Here is a 17,107-nt window from a genome sequence, read left to right as displayed (position 1 = left end):
TTGCATGGTTTCTGCTGAGAGATCCGAGCTTAATCTGACATGCTTGCCTTTGTAGGTAACATTTCTGTTTTCCCTATCTGCTTTCAGGATTCTCTCCGTATCTTGGTTTTGGAGAACTTAATTATGGTATGTCTCGATGATTTTTAAGAAAAAATTTTTCTTTTTTTAAATTCTGTAGCCTATTATGAGTATGACTTTAATGTCCTCTCTTCAGTTTCTTGCTTTCAAAGCTGCCTGAGAAATTTCAAGATGCCACTGTTGGTTGTTATGCTATACCTCAGGTTTTAATTTAATTTCTGACCTGTTTTGTTTTTAAACTCTCTTTCCCTCTCTACAGCCCTGTCCTGTCGTTTCCGGTATTAAACAACAACAACAACAAACAAACAAACAAAAAACGTTTAGGGCCTACTCTTGGGCTGAGTATCTGTGTGCATGTGTGGCAGAAGAACCCACCAGTGGTGAGAGTGGGGGGTGTCCACTTGCTCAGGTATGCCCCCCTAGCCACCAGAATGGAGGTGCTCAAACACTGGGGGGCCAATGACCAGATACCAAAAAAAAAAAAAAAAAGAAAAGAAAGAAAATCAGAACAAAGCAAAACTGACAAAGTGCTCCAAGGTTCCTGCAGCATTTTTCCATTGTGTTTCTGCTCCCCCGCTTGGTCTTGCCATTTGGTCTCGCCCAAGATGTTGGCATTCAAGCCCAGCAGATTCAAAAGTACGTGATTTTTTACTTCAGCTTCAAGTTTCTTTTAAAATATTCCTATCTCTGTGGTTCTGCATTTTGGAGCTCTGCCCTGGATCTGCTTTGCCTGGAGTTCACTGCACCTCCACTCTATTATTGTTGTTATGTGCCGTGGAGTCAGTTCTGACTCATAGCAACCCTGTAGAGGGTTTCCAAGGCTGTAAATCTTTAGGGGAGCAGAATGCCTCATCTTTCTCCTGCGGAACAGCTGGTAGTTTCAAACTGCTGACCCTGAGGTTAGCAGCTCGATTCATAACCACTGCGCTACCAGAGCACCTCCACTCTAGCCGCCGTCAAGCCCCGCCTCTCTCTAAACGTTTTATTGTGAATTGAGTGAAGGTTTACAGAGAAGATCATCAGTTTTTTTGTGTGTGTTTTTTTAAGCTTTTATTGTGAAGTGAGTGATAGTTTACAGGGTAGATTATCAGTTTTATACTCAATAAATCATATACTTTGCTTCATTACATGGTTGCAATCCCCTCAGTGTACCAACAATTAACCATATGTCTCCCATTACCTTCATCTTTCCTCTGCTAACCTCGCACTTGTATATTGTATGCCTGGTCACCCATGTTAACATGTGTCTATGGAGCTCTGATAGTGTAGTGGTTACGAATCAGACTGTGAACCACAAGGTCAGAAGTTTGAAAATACCAGCTGCTCTGTAGGAGAAAGATGAGGCTTTCTGCTCCTGTAAAGATTTACAGCCTTGGAAACCCTGTACAGTGTCACTATAAATTGGAACTGACTCCACAGCACATAACCACCAACAATCACCCTTAAGACAGTAAATAATTTTTCCTCCCCCCTCCAACCATCATAGATTGTTTCTTTTATCAAGATAACATTTTAAAAAAACTTTACATCATTAATCTCATAAATATTTGTCCTTTTGTGATTGACTAATTTCACTCAGCATAATCCTCCAGGTTCATCCATGTTGTGAGGTGTTTCAAAATTCATCAGTATTCTTCAACATTTTGTAGTATTCCACTGTGTTTATGTACCAAAGTTTGTTTAACCATTCTTCTGTTGATGGGCATTTAGGGTGTCTCCATCTTTTTGATATGTCTCTTATAGACAGCATATTGAAGGAGCCTGTTTTCTTATCCTTTCTGCTCTCTAAGTCTCTAGATTGGTACGTTTAATCCATTTACACTCAGTGTTATTATCAATAGGTATGAATTGATTGTTGTCATTTTTCTGTGTGGTTGTTTTGTGTGTGTGTGTGTGCTGCTATATTCTTTATTCTACATAATTTTCTATGTTGAGTTGATTTTGTTTGTGGGTTTTCTTGTCATTTTCATTTCTGTTGTACTAATGTTTACTAAATCTTTCTGATATTTCTATTTTTATTTTATGTGCAGGTATATTGCTTTTCTTTGAGTTTACCCTGTAAATTATTAATTTTTTCCCCTACTTAAAACAGTCTGTTTTACCTTGAAACCTACTTGACTTCCTTACCATTTGGAAGTTCTGTATCTATACTATGGTCTCGTTGGCTTCATCATACATTGATTTATCTGGTTCCCTATTTTCAGGCTTGTAAGTTTGTTTTACTTTAAAAATTTCTATATCTGGATTGATATAATGGTGTTGTCCTGTATGGTAATCTTAGGTTGTTGTCTGCTGTTGTTGGTTCTCAGCCCAAAGAACACCCTTTAGCATTTTTTTTTTTAAAGTTGGTCTGGTGGTAGTGGTGGTTTGCAGTGGAGTTGGTTCTGACACATAGTGACCCTGTATAGGATTTCCAAGGCTGTAGATATTTATGGGAGCAGAAAGCCTCATTTTTCTTCAGCAGAGCAGCTGGTATATTTGAACCACTGACTTTGCAGTTAGGAGCTCAGCTTATAATCCACTATGCTACCAGAGCTCCTGTAGTCCTGGTGTGGCATTGTGGGCTAATGTGTCAGACTGCCAAGTCATTTGAACCACAGGGTCCATGGTTCAAGCTCACCAGCTGCTCCTTGGAAACCCTATGCAGGATTGCCATGGATCAGAATTGATTTGATGACATTTAACAACAACCATAGCTCCTGAAAGTTGGTCTGGTCATTAAAAATCCCTTTAATTTCTGTTTATCAGGAAATGTCCTGATTTCATTGTTGTATTTGGTGGACAGCTTTGCTGGGTATTCTTGGTTGACAATATTTTTCTTTCAGAGTTTTGTATATGTCATTCCATTCTGCTGAGAAATCAGAGTTTAATCTTATTGGTTCTCCTTTTTTTTTTTTTTCCTTAAATGTTTTATTGTGAATTATGTGATAGTTTACATGAGAGAACATTAATTTTACATTCATTCTATCGTATATCGTCTCATTGCCATGGTTACAATCCCCTCCATGCATCATCAACCAACCAAAGGGTATACTCTGCAATCCTTCCCCCCCACCCCGCATACCTCCCAGGTCTTCAGCACACAGTCGCTCTCCCTCTCTGGATCTAAAGTCTCCAGCTGCTCCATTGCTCCACATATTGGTTCTCCTTTGTAGGTAACTTTTTCCCTTGCTACTCTCAGGATTCTTTCCTTGTCTTTGATTTTGGAAACTTTGATTATGATATCCTGTTTGGGGTTCATTCAGCTTCTTTTATGCTTAGCTTCTCATCTTTCTTGATGTTAGGGAAGTTTTAATCCAACAACCCTTTGACAATATACTTTTTATTACCTCTTCCTGTTTTGGAATTCCAATCACCTGTAAGTTGTTCCTCTTCATGGTCTACTATATAACTCTTGGGCTTTTTTCCAGATTGTTTGCATTCTTTTTTCTGATCATTCTTATAGCATACTAGTATTGAGAGATTTATCTTCAAGTTCACTAATTCAGGCTTGACTCTTCTCCTTTGCCCTTTCAATGTATTATCCATTTCTGAGATCTTAGTATTAATCTTCTGGATTTTTAATAGCAGGTTTTATATTGTTTTAAAATTTGCATTTATTTTATATTTGTTCTTGTAATATTTTCCTGAATTCTTCTAAAAAAATGTTTGTGTTCTTTTTGCTTTCCTTAATCTTTCTGTCAGCCTGTTGAAGGTACCAAAATATCATTCTTTTTTCCCTCAGCAATGTTTTCTGTCTCTGCATCTTGGTCATTTATTTGAGCCATTCTCTATGAGCTAAGATTGCTTGTTGTCTCTAGAGCATTGTGAAGTTGTCGTATTTGTAAAAACAAACAGTGCAATTCTTGGACCCAGAGAAGAGAAATCTTTAGTGGGCTCTATAGTTGGAGGAGCACACATGGTGGTTGTAGAAAGGATATGATATCAGAGTTTCTGGCCCTAATTGGAGTTCTTATTGGCTTCAGTGTTAATCTATGTTCAGGGTACTCAATGTGGAAGCAGCTCATGGGCTTCCTTGCTAAAGCTGGTTTCAGCATCTGTTAGGACCACAGGGAAGCTGGGGGCAGGGTGACTGGTTAAACTATCTGGTGTCAAGGCGGGTTTTGTAGGCATGGAGCCAAGTCCACCTGAATCCAGGCACCAAAGCAGGATACCCAAGCAGTGCAGCCTGACCCAAACACCCTGGCATGGTTCCCAACAACGTGGCTCCAAACTCCCAGAGAGCAGTCTGTACTTTGGGTGGTTGAGGATTGGAGCTAGCCACACCACTATTCACCAGGAAAGTATGGGTGGGGAGTAGAAATCATACCTTTACCGTAGCTCATGAGAATCTGCTCTGCCAGGCCTCCTTCCAGTGCCAAAGCTGCTCACAAGATGGTCTAGCTATGTTTGTTCAGTCATTCAATGATCAGTCTCCCTCTCTTGCCACCCCTGTTTGGCCTCTCTTCCCAACAAGCACTCCATCCACCTTTCTAGCGTTTCTTCTGAAGATCAGGGGGCCATAATTTTCATGTGTCTGTTTTATTTTGTCTCTCGTATCTTTTTTGTAGAAGGTCCGTGTAGTGTGTCTGCCTAGTCTGCTATCTTGCCAGAAGTCTCCCTATTTGTGAATTTTGGTTTTCTTTCTTTCATTGTAGTTTATTTTGTGTTTACTGAGTCTTTCCATTTTCCTTCTTTTTGCTTTTGATGAGTAGGTTTGTTAACTTTCTTTGTGGTTACCTTGAAATTTGCCTTTATCTTTCAAGTTTAAAGCAGTCTTATATCTTTCAAGTTTAAAGCAGTCTTTTATTTCTTGGTATCTCCTTGACATCCTCTCGATATGAAAGTTCTATAACAACATCATTTGCCCCATACTTCTTGTTTTGATGTTGTCATAATTTGCAGATTGATGTCTCTTGTTCTCTGTTTTCAGTCTTTTAGCTTTTTTTGGGGGGGGGGGGAACTTTACTTTTTTGGATTTCTGGCTGATGTTTTTTTGGGACCTAATTTCAAGTTGTTGTCTGATGTTTTTGGTTCTTTCCTAAGGACTTCCTTTAATATTTATTTTTTGTGGGAATGAGAGGTAGGAGGAAGGAATGAGTGTTTAGGTTAGAACTATGATTAGGTTTAGGCTAGGCCTAGGGCTTTTTTTAGTGTTAAAGTTAGGACTAGGTTGTGCTAGGGTTAAGAATAAGGCTTGAGCTAGTCTTAGGGTTACAGTTAGTTTTTATTTATTTATTTATTTGTTTTCTTGAAAGCTACTTGATTTCCTCTTCATTTGGAAGTTCTGTAACTACATTATTTCCTCTTTTGTACTTTATTTTTGTTGTTCTTGAACTATATCTCTGGTTCGCTATTGAATACATCTCTGTATTGAATGCATCTGGGTTGAGTTCTGGGGGACATTATCATGGATGGTTAATTTCAGGTTGTTATCTGCTGTTGTTGGTTTTGTGTCCAAAGAACTTCCTTTGGTATTTTTTGTAAGGTTGATCTGATTTTTACATGTTCTTTTCATTTCTATTCATCTGAAAATGACCTAATTTCATCATCATATTTGATGGACATTTTTACGGGATACATGATTCTTGGTTGGCTTTTTTTTCTTCTTCTTTCTTTCAGAGTTTTACATATGCCATTATATTGTCCTCTTGCCTGCATGGTTTCTGGTGAGAAATCAGAGCATAGTCTTTATCGGTTTTCCTTTGAAGGTAACTTTTAATTTTTCCTGTGCTGCTCTCAGGATTCTTTCCTTGTTTTAGTTTTGAAAAGTTTGATTATGTTTTGCTGTTTTTTTTTTTTTGAAGTCTATCCTGTTTGGAGTTCATTCAACTTCTTGAATGGCTATCTTCTCATCTTTCATGATGTTAGGTAAGTTTTCTTTCTTCCAACAACTCTTGGGCAGTGTTCTCTATAAGGTTTTTTTTTTTTTTTTTTTTTTTGGTCTCTTCCTATTCTGGAATTACAATTGCATGTAAGTTATTCCTCTGTATAGTGTCCCACATACATCTTAGGCTTTCTTAGAATTTTTGTTTGTTTGTTTGTTTTCTGATTGTTCCTCTAGCATGTGTATATTGAGAGATTTTTCTTCAAGCTCAAAGGCTTTCTACTGACTCACTTCTGCTTCTTTGCCCTTTCAGTGTATTATTTATTTCTGAAGTCTTAGTGCTAATCTTCTGGCTTTCTAATTGCTGTTTTTGTATGATCCCCACTTTTTCATTTAATCTGTTTGTTTCCTGAGTTCTTTTATAGTTTTTATTTTTACTTTAGGATTTTATTATGAATTGAGTGATAGGGTACATGGGAGAACATCCTATCATGTTTTGTTTCATTTCAATGATTAAAATTCCCTCCATGCATCATCATTTAACAGTATTTGCTTCTCTTCCCTCTGGTTTTTGTTTGTTTGTTTTTGATGTATTCAAAAACACTCAGGAGGCTCTCTGCTCCTCCCCATTCAACAGGTAGCCGCAGCTTCTCTTGCAGTACCAGCCGCATCCCTGAGACAAGATGGTGAAGGTCGGAGTCAACGGATTTGGCCGTATTGGGTGCCTGGTCACCAGGGCTGCTTTTCACTCTGAAAAAGTAGAGGTTGTTGCCATCAGCGACCCCTTCATTGACCTCAACTACATGGTATATATGTTCCAGTATGATTCCACCCATGGCAAGTTCAATGGCACTGTCAAGGCTGAGAACGGGAAACTTATCATCAATGGGAAGCCCATCTCTATCTTCCGGGAGCGAGATCCCACCAACATCAAGTGGGGTGATGCTGGTGCTGAATATGTTGTAGAGTCCACCGGTGTCTTCACAACCTTGGAAAAGGCTGGGGCTCACTTGAAGGGTGGTGCCAAAAGGGTAATCATCTCTGCCCCTTCTGCTGATGCCCCCATGTTTTTGATGGGCGTGAACCATGAGAAGTATGACAACTCGCTCAAGATTATCAGCAATGCCTCCTGCACCACCAACTGTTTGGCCCCCCTAGCCAAGGTCATCCATGACAATTTTGGCATCGTGGAGGGACTCATGACCACAGTCCATGCCATCACTGCCACCCATAAGACTGTGGATGGCCCCTCTGGGAAACTGTGGCATGATGGCCGTGGGGCTGCCCAGAACATCATCCCTGCATCTACTGGTGCTGCCAAGGTCATCCCTGAACTGAATGGGAAACTCACTGGCATGGCCTTCCGTGTCCCCACTCCTAATGTTTCTGTTGTGGACCTGACCTGCCTCCTGGAGAAAGCTGCCAAATATGATGACATCAAGAAGGTGGTGAAGCAGGCATCAGATGGACCCCTAAAAGGCATCCTGGGTTACACTGAAGACCAGGTCGTCTCCTGTGACTTTAACAGTGACACCCACTCTTCCACCTTTGATGCTGGGGCTGGCATTGCCCTCAACGACCACTTTGTCAAACTTATTTCCTGGTATGACAGTGAATTCGGCTATAGCAACAGGGTGGTGGATCTTATGGTCCACATGGCCTCCAAAGAATAAGAGCCCCCTGGACCACCAGCCCCAGCAACAGCACTAGAGGAAGAGAGAGGCCCTCAGCTGCTCTGGGAGTCCTTACCCCAACTGTAATCCCCCTACACACTGGGAAACTCCCATCCTGTTTCCATCCAGACCCCCTGGATAAGGGGAGGGGCTTTAAAGAGCCCAGTCTTGTCATGTACCATCAATAAAGTACACTATCCAGCCAAAAAAAAAAACACTCAGGAATATATAATCATTTAAACAACCAAAGGGCTTAGTCTGAAAGTCAGCCTCTTGGCCACCAGCACATAGCCTTCATCTTTCCATGAGTCTAGAGCCCTCAGCTGCTCTAGCTCTGCATGCCATCACCTAGTTCTTCTATAGTTCTGTCCTTGTTTTCTTAGATTCCATCTGAAGTTTTCTCAATCATTCTCTCAATCCCTTGAAGTTGCCTAAATAGCATTCTTTTAAATTCCTTATAAGGTAGTTACAATACCATTTGGAGCCCTGGTGTGGCACTGTAGGATAAGCACTGAACTGCTAACTTCAAGGTCAGTGGTTCAAATCCACTAGTTGCTCCTTGGAAACTCTATATAGGTGTACTATGAGTTGAAACCAACTCAAAGGCACTTAACAACAAGAACATTTCTCATGTAATATATTTTTTTACTCTGAGTTTTAGTCACTTGTGTGAACCACTGTGTCTTGCTTCTTCATGTAAGATGAAATAGTCTGTTTTCTCTGAGGCATTGTGGTGTTGTATTTATATTTAATTGATGATTCGATATTGGTGGATGTGGTAGAAACTAGAAATGTGACCACAGTTTTCCAATCACTGTGTCACACAATTCAGGGTGAGTTCATGTACCTCCAGAATTAGGAGTGTAATGCCCAATGACAAACCTCATGCAGAACAGAGGCTTTGTAAGAAGGGGTGCCCCTATGGCTGGTGAGGGCAGGGACTAGACACATACCCAGAAACCAGGACTGCACAAGGAACGAGGGAGAACTGCACCCCTTGCTGCCAACCTTCAGCCACATCCTGTGCCTGCATGCCACTGTATTAACAGCAGCTCAAAAAGGCTCAACCTCCATGCCAATCCATAGTCTGCCCATTTCTTTCTCTAACTGCTGCGGTTCAACTTCCTCTTCCAATTGTCACTCAGTCCACCTCTCTGTTCTATCTTCTGATGCTCAGGGTTCCAGGATCACCATCTGTATCTGTTTCCCTCAATCTCCCATGTCTTTGTTGCAGGGGGTATGCTCAGTGTGTCTGCAAACCACCATCTTGACCTAGACATCTCTTGACTATTTCTCGTAAAGTTGTTCTGTTGTTATTGTTGTTGTTAAGTGACATAGAGTTGGTTCTGACTCATAGTGACCATGTATAGGGTTTCCAAGGAGTGAATGGTAAGTTTGAACTGCCAACCTTGTGGCTCAAACCAACATGGTTCAGTGCTTTATCCCATAGTGCCACACTAGGACTCCAAGGTTGTAGATTTTAAAAATTCCCTTGATTTCTGTTTGCATGGAAATGTCCTAAATTTTCTGTTGTATTTGAAACACAATTTTGCTGGCTATCTAATTCTTGGCAATTATTTTTTTCAAGTTTTTTTTTTTTTTTTAATATGTAACCCATTGCTTTCTTGTATGCATGGTTTCTGCTGAGCAATCAGAGCTTAGTCTTATTGGTTCTCCTTTTTAGATGACTTTTCAAGCTTCTCTCAGGATTCTCTCTATGTCATTGGTTTGGGCAGGTTTAGTTACATGTTTGGGTGACTTTCTTTTGGTGTCTATCCTTTGTAGGGTTTGTTGAGCTTCTTGGGTGGATAGCTTCTCATTGTTTGTGATATTAGGGAATTTTCTGCCAGAAAATCTTTGAAAACTCTTTCTGTGAGTTTTTTGTGTTTTTTGGTGTTTTTCTTGTTGTTGGTGATGCTGCTGCTGCCTCCTCCTATTCTGAAATTCTGATCACATGTAAACTTTTCCTCTTGATGTTGTTGTTGTTATGTGCGGTGGAGTCAGTTCCGACTCATAGCGATCCTGTACAGGGTTTCCAAGGCTATAAATCTTTATGGGAGCAGAAAGCCTCATCTTTCTCCCGTGGAGTGGCTGGTAGTTTCAAACTGCTGACCTTGTGGTTCGCAGCCCAATTCGTAACCACTACACTACCAGAGCTCCTTTTTCCTCTTGACAGTCCCACAGAATTCTTAGACTTTCTTCATTTATATTAATTATTTTTCTTATTTTCTTCAACCAAATTGATGTCAAGGCACTTGTCCTCTATTTCATTGATCCAGTCTTTCATTGATTCATTTCTGCTCCTATGTCCTTCTATTGAGTTGTCTATTTCTGAAATTTTGTTGTTAACCAATTTAGATTTTATAGTTGTTGCCTTCACATGATTTCTCATTATCTAGTTTTTTGTTATTTTGTTCTAGCATTGCTTTCCTGAATTCTTCTATTTCTTTATCTGTGTTTTCCTTGAATTTACCTGTATTTTCCATGATCTCTAGGAGAACCTTTTGAATTTCTTATCAGGCAGTTACATTACTATTTCTTCCTCTGATTCATTTTCTGGTTTTTATGTTAGTCACTTTCTGGAGCCATCTTGTTCTGTTTCTTTATGTGATTTGATGTTATCTATTGTTTTTGAGTCATTAAGATGTTGTTGTATTTTATTTATTTGTTGTATCCCAATATTTTGTTTTGTTTTGATATATTGAAGTAGGCAGAGTGCGTGTGTTACTCTGGTCACTAGTCTGGCTGCACTGGAGCTATCACCACCTAATGGGTGGGTCAGCAACAGGGTGTGTGAGTGTAGGTCTCTGTTTGTTAGTGTTGTGGAACAGTTGAGAATGTAGCTGGTGTTACTGGTGAGGTGAGGTGTCTGCCCAGCTAGTCACCTGGAGTAGGTGCAGGGAGCATACTCACTGGTTGCCGAGTTGGGTGTTATATGTGCAACTACTGGTTGCCAGGGTGAGGGTGCCTGGGTCATTTGTCACTAGGTGGGTGGTACAGAAAGTCTCACTGATAGTTCTGGGCAGATGGTGCTGCGCAGGTATGGTTAGAGCAGATACAAGTGTTTGGTTGTAGGTGTAGGCAGAGCAGAGTGTGAGACAGATGGGATGTTGCCAGTCCATGGGCATCCATTAGCAAAGCATACTCCTGTCCACTAGATTGTGATACAGAAGAAAGTGTGCTGCTAGTCCTCAGGTCCCTGGCATAGGCAACTAGAGAAAGAAGAGTGCTAGTCATCTGCAGATCCCTGGCATGGGTGCCTGAGCACAGAACTGAGCCCCTCAATTTCATGGGCTCCTGGAGTCAGTGTCTGGGTGGAGCAATGGGTTCAGTTAGTGTGTGAGCCCTTGCATGGGAAATTAGGAATATAAACAGGGGACACTGGTCTTCAGGCCTCCAGCACAGTTGGCTCAGTGGAAGAAGGATTCCAGGGCCCCCAACACCAGTAACCAGGCAGAGAAGTGGACACCAGCAATCCATGGACCCTGACTTGGGTGGCTGGTCTTAGGAATTGATGCTGATAGTCCATGGGCCCCTAGCATAGATGGGTGGGCAGAAGAAAGGATGCTGCCCACCCATAGGCTCCTGGAGCAGGTGGCTAGGTGGGGAAACAGGTGACACTGGAATATGGGCCCCTGACATGGTTGGGTGAATGTAAGAGGGGAGCCACTGTTCTATGGGTCCCCTGCATAGCTGGCTAGATGGAGAAGCAGGTGCTGCTGTTCGGCAGGACTCCAGTGGTTGTGACTGGGTAGAAAAGCTGGTGTTGCTGGTTCATGGGTTCCTAGAATAAGTGACTGAGCCAATGGATAGACACCTGTCTGTGGACCCCTGGTTCTGGGGGCAAAGTGGTAGTGGATGCTGCCAGAAAGCAATCATGATGGATGAATGAAGAGAGGTGGGCACCACAGGTTCACATGTCTCTGACTCAGAGAAGTTAGGTGAACAAGGTGGGTGAGGTGAGTTCACTTAAATTTTGCATGGTTAGGGTGGCTGCCTGGGGCTGGACATGGATATAGAGCTACTTTTTTGTCTGTACCAGGTAATGTTGGCTTTGGCTGGAAACTCAGATTGTTTTGTCTCAGTATGACCACACTATGCAGGTTTGTCTGACAGGGTATTGGTTGCAAAAAGTTTGTGTGATATGGGCACAGAAACAACTCATAGAAGAGCATAAACAAGTGTTTGGAAATCTGAAAACGAAATTTGGACCGACACTCGAAGGAAGGTAAAAGTTACTTTTAAAAATCCATTACTCCAGAGAGGCAGGGCTTGATGGCAGATAGGGTTGAGGTGCAGTGAAGATCTCCATCAGCAATACCACAGAATACCAGGTGAAGTGGGTTCAGGGGAGAGCTCCAAAACTCTGAACCACATATGTAAGAATATTTTGCAAGTTTGAAGGCTTATAGCTAGTGGAACTTATAGCGGAAGTAAGAAATCTCATATTTTAGACTCTGCCAGGCTCAGCAGCCTTGGGCCGACAACATGGGTGAGACCAAATGGCAAGAACAAGCAGGGGAGCCAGCAGACATGCCATGAACTGCAGGAACCTTGGAGCAAAGGTGACAATATTCTTGGTTTGGTTTTGTTCTGATTTTTTTTTTTCCCAGTGTCTGTTCATTGGCCTCTAGCTGTCTGTCCACCTCAAGTTTGGTGACTAGAGGGGGTGCCTGAGCGAGTGGACACCCTCCACCCCCACCATGCATGCACACAGATCCTCTCAGCATTTCAAGAGACTTGCTTGCTTGCTTGCTTGCTGGATGCCATGGGGTCAGGTCCAACTTATTGTGACCCTACACAGTGTTTCTGAGGCAGTGGCTCATTGTGGGAGTATAGGGCCTTATCTTTCTCCCATGGAACAGCTGGTGGTTTTGAGCTGCAGATCTTGAGTTTAGCAGCCCAATTTGTAACCACTATTCAACCAGCAGGCAGTTCAAAATGGCCACAGCTGACCCTGAACTGTTTATTAATAGGGAAAAGGCCAGAACAGGGGGTTTGGAGAAGGAGAGAATATAAAAACAAAATAGGATGAAAATTAAATCCAGAGGTACAGCATAACAACCAACAGTGGCATCTTGAAATTTATCAGATGGCCTTGAAGGCAAGAAGCTGACAGAGGGCATTAAAGTCATACTCATATATTAGGCTACAGATTTTTCTTCTCTCTCTGCTCTCCTTTTTCTGTGATTATAGACTATAGTATCCAATCTGGGTTTTTTGTTTTGTTTTGTTTTGGGTTGTTCCACCCCCCCCCTGCTTTCTTGCTGTTACTGTTTATTTTGTTGTTTGGTTTGTTTTTTTGTTTTTGGTCCCCCTTTTACTTTTAGGGGGCTCTTTCTCTTCCTATACTACCCAAGAAGAGACAACAATTGCTGCCATATAATCAAGATATAATCACACCCTATAAAGCCCCATAATCCAGGCAAGAATCAATATCAACTGCATTATCCCAGGGAGGTAGAAAACAACTATGAAAGTTAATCTGAGTTAAGCAATAAGAAAATTGAAATGGGAAGCCCACCTCCAGATTACATCTACCTGGAGGCAATCAGAAATCATAAAAAATAATGCTCAATTAAGTATTAAGGCCACAGCTCAACACTAAACATGTCCAAGAAGCAAAAATAGATGACCATATCAGCACATGTCCAGAAACAAGATAAAATGTCTGAGGCAAATGACCTAGAGGTTGACCTGTACTCCATTCTGGAAGGGCAGACAGGCCTTGGAACTGCGTGAGAAAGAATAAGATATATATAGCATTGGATACAATTCAATACCTACAGAAAGAGGTTCAAATGATTAATAATAGAATATCAGAAATATACAATACACTGAAAGGGCAAAGGAATAGAATTGAAGAGATGGAAAGCAGAACTAGTGAACTGGAGGACAAATCACTCAATACCAATAAGAGAGAGGCGTAAGCAGAAAAAAAAGCAGAAAAAATCCAAAGAAGGTCTAAGATTCATGTTGGACAACATGAAGAGGAATAACTTAAGAATTATCGGCCTTCCAGAACAGAAAGAATCACACAAGTCCACAGAGGAGATATTTGGAGAGCTGCTGGAAGAAAATTTCTCTAACGTCCTGAAAAGTGAAAAGATAAACATTCAAGAAGCTAAACAAACCCTAGAAAGGATAGACCCCAAAAGAAAATCACTGAGACATATCATAATCAAGCTTTCCAAAATCAAAGATAAGGAAACAACCCTGAAAGCAGACAGGGAAAATAGAAGTGTTACATACAAAAGCAAGCAAGTCAGATTATCTCAGATCTCTCAGCAGAAAGCAGGCAAGAAGGCAGTGGGGAGACATATATAAAACCCTGAATGAAAAAAAATTGCCAACAAAGAATCCTTTATCCAGCAAAGCTGTCAATCAAACACAAAGGTGTAATCAAAACATTCGAGGATAATCAGAAAGCTAACGGATTTCACCAAAGCCAACCCTACACTACAAAACATCTTAAAAGGAGTTCTGTGAACTGAGATCGAACAAGAACAGACAACAACCAGAGATTGACATACGTGGAAGCACCTTCCAGAACTAAATCAACAGATGGAAGAGTCAAGAACAAAGCAAAACTAAAAGAACAAACTCAGAGAATCTGGGAGGTCAGTCTATGATCAAAACAATTACAATGTGAAAGAAGGTAAACACATAGTGAAGGTCAGGTAGATTACAGGATAAAATAGATTCCACTAAATGGAGGGAAAAGTTAATGGAATATAAGATAACCTCAAAGAAAATTAACACTTCACAACATATCAAGAAAATGAAAATCCAAGAAGCCATGGAAACTTTAAAACTATGAGGAAACTCACAAGAAAGAAAACAAAAACCATGACCTCAGCACAGGAAGACATTCAGAACAAAGAAAGCAGCAACACCACACACACACACACACACACACACACACACACACACACACACAAACAAACAAACAAATAAACGGCAGTAATTAATTCATATCTTAACTGAATGTAAACAGTTAAGAGACAGAGGGTGGCAGTGGGTAAGAATACAAGATCCTTCAATGTGCTGTCTGCATGAGACACATGTTACACACAGAGACAAAAACAGATTAAAAGTAAAATGATAGAAAAAAAAAATACCAAGCTAATTGCAATAAAAAATGAACAGGATAATCTCTGATAAAATCAACTTTAAGGCAAAACCCAGCATAATAGATAAAGATGGACATTATCTCATGATTAAAGGGGCAATTGAACAAGATGACATAACCATAATAAATATCTATGCTCCCAATGAAAGCACAACAAAATATATAAAACAAACTTTAATAGATTTGAAGCGAGAAAGAGAAGAATCTACAATAATAATGGGTGATTTTAATACACTGCCTTAAAAAATGGATAGAACAATGAGAAAGAAACTTGACAAAGACACAGAGGACCTAAACAACACAATCAGCCAACTGGATCTCATAGATGTGTACAGAGCATTCAACCCTACAACAGCACAATACACATTCTTTTCCAGTGCACAAGGAACATTCTCCAGAATAGATCATGTGTTAGGCCACCAAACAAACCTCCATAAATTTACAAATATCAAAATACCACAAAGCATCTTCTCAGACCACAATGCTATCAAATTAGAAATCAACAACAGGAAGAGCAAGGAAATAAAGTCAAATACATGGAAACTGAATAACACCCTGCAGAAAATTGACTGGGTAGTAGGAGAAATAAAACGTGAACTCAAAAAGTTCCTACAAACAAATGAGAACAAAGAGACAACATACCAAAATATTTGGGACATGGAAAAAGTGGTGCTGAGAGGACAATTTATTGCAATAAATGCACACATAAAAAGAAAGAAAGAAAGAAAGAAAATTAACACATTAACACAGCATATACAACAGTTAGAAAAAGACCAACAGAGGGAACCTACAGCCACCATAAGAAAAGAAATAATAAAGATTAGAGCAGAAATAAGTGTCATAGAAAACAGAAAAGGCATAGAAAGAATCAGCAGAATAAGATGCTGGTTCTTTGAAAGGATTAACAAAATTGACAGACCATTGGCAAATCTAACAAAAGAAAAGAGTGAGAGGACACAAATAACACATATTAGAAACCACATGGGTGATCTCACAACAGAACCAAAGGAAATCAAAAGGATAATAACAGAATACTATGAAAAGGTGTACTCCAACAAATTTGAAAACTTAGAAGAGATGGATACACTTTTAGAAAAACAGGACCTACCTAAACGTACACAGTGAAGTAGAAAACCTGAACAGACACATATCAAAAGAAGAAATTGATCAGGTCATCAAAAGACTCCCACAAAAAGAAGTCCAGGTCCAGATGGCTTCATTGGTGAGTTCTACCAAATATTTAGGGAAGAGCTGTCACCAATTCTAATAAAATTATTCCAGAATATAGAGGAGGATGGAAAACTTCTTAATACATTTTATGAAGTAAGCATAACCCTCATACCAAAACCAGGGAAGGACATCATTAAGAAAGAAAATTATAGACCAATATCCCTCATGAACATAGATGCAAAAATTCTCAACAAAATTCTAGCCAACAGAATCCAATAACACATCAAAAAGACAATACATCATGATCAAGTGGGATTCATATCAGGAATGCAAGGATAGTTCAACATTAGAAAAACGATCAACATTATCCACCATATAAATAAGAAAAAAAGAAAAGAACCACATGATTATATCAATTGATGCAGAAAAGGCATTTGACAAAATCCAACATCCATTCCTGATAAAAACACTCAAGAAAATAGGAATTGAAGGAAATTTCCTCAACATAATTAAGAGCATATATACAAAACCAACAGCCCACATTACTCTCAATGGAGAGAAACTGAAAGCCTTCCCTTTGTGAACAGGAACCAGACAAGGATGCCCTTTGTCACCACTCCTATTCCATAATTGTGCTGGAAGTCTTAGCAAGATCTATTTGGCAAGACAGGGAAATTAAAGGCATCCAAATTGGCAAAGAGGAAGTAAAACTCTATTTGCAGACAATATGATCCTATACATAGAAAACCCCAAAGACTCAGTAAAAAAGTTACTAGACCTCATTGGAAGATTCAGCAAAGTGGCAGGATATAAGATCACTATCAAAAATAAGTTGGATTCCTCTATACCAATAATGACAGTACTGAAAAGGACATTAAGAAAGCAATACCATTTACAATAGCCGCTCATAGGATGAAATATCTAGGATTAAATGTAACCAGAGGAAAAAAGGACTTATACAAAGAAAACTACAAAACACTACTACAAGAAACCAAAAGAGACCTACAAAAATGGAAGAATGTACCATACTGCTGTATAGGAAGACTGAACATTGTGAAAATGTCAATACTGCCCAAAGCACATATAATGCAATCCCAATCCAGATTCCAACTCTATTCTTCAAAGAGATGGAAAAAACAATTACAAACTTTATATGGAAAGGAAAGAAACCCAGGATAAGCAAAGCACTGCTTAAGAAGAAGAATAAAGTTGGAAACCTCCCACTCCCTGATTTCAAATTTTATTACA

The 17,107-nt window shown here is 40.0% G+C and overlaps 1 pseudogene; it reads left to right on the top strand.

Annotated features, from left to right (window-relative positions):
- Positions 1-6,567: 6,567 nt before the first annotated feature.
- Positions 6,568-7,557, top strand: LOC102811227 (annotated as a pseudogene).
- The last annotated feature ends 9,550 nt before the right edge of the window (positions 7,558-17,107 follow it).

The sequence above is a fragment of the Chrysochloris asiatica genome, unplaced genomic scaffold (assembly GCF_000296735.1).
Source record: "Chrysochloris asiatica unplaced genomic scaffold, ChrAsi1.0 scaffold00541, whole genome shotgun sequence".
Classification (NCBI taxonomy): domain Eukaryota; kingdom Metazoa; phylum Chordata; class Mammalia; order Afrosoricida; family Chrysochloridae; genus Chrysochloris; species Chrysochloris asiatica.
Note: the sequence above shows the minus strand (reverse complement) of the source record. Positions and strands in the feature narration are given on the sequence as shown.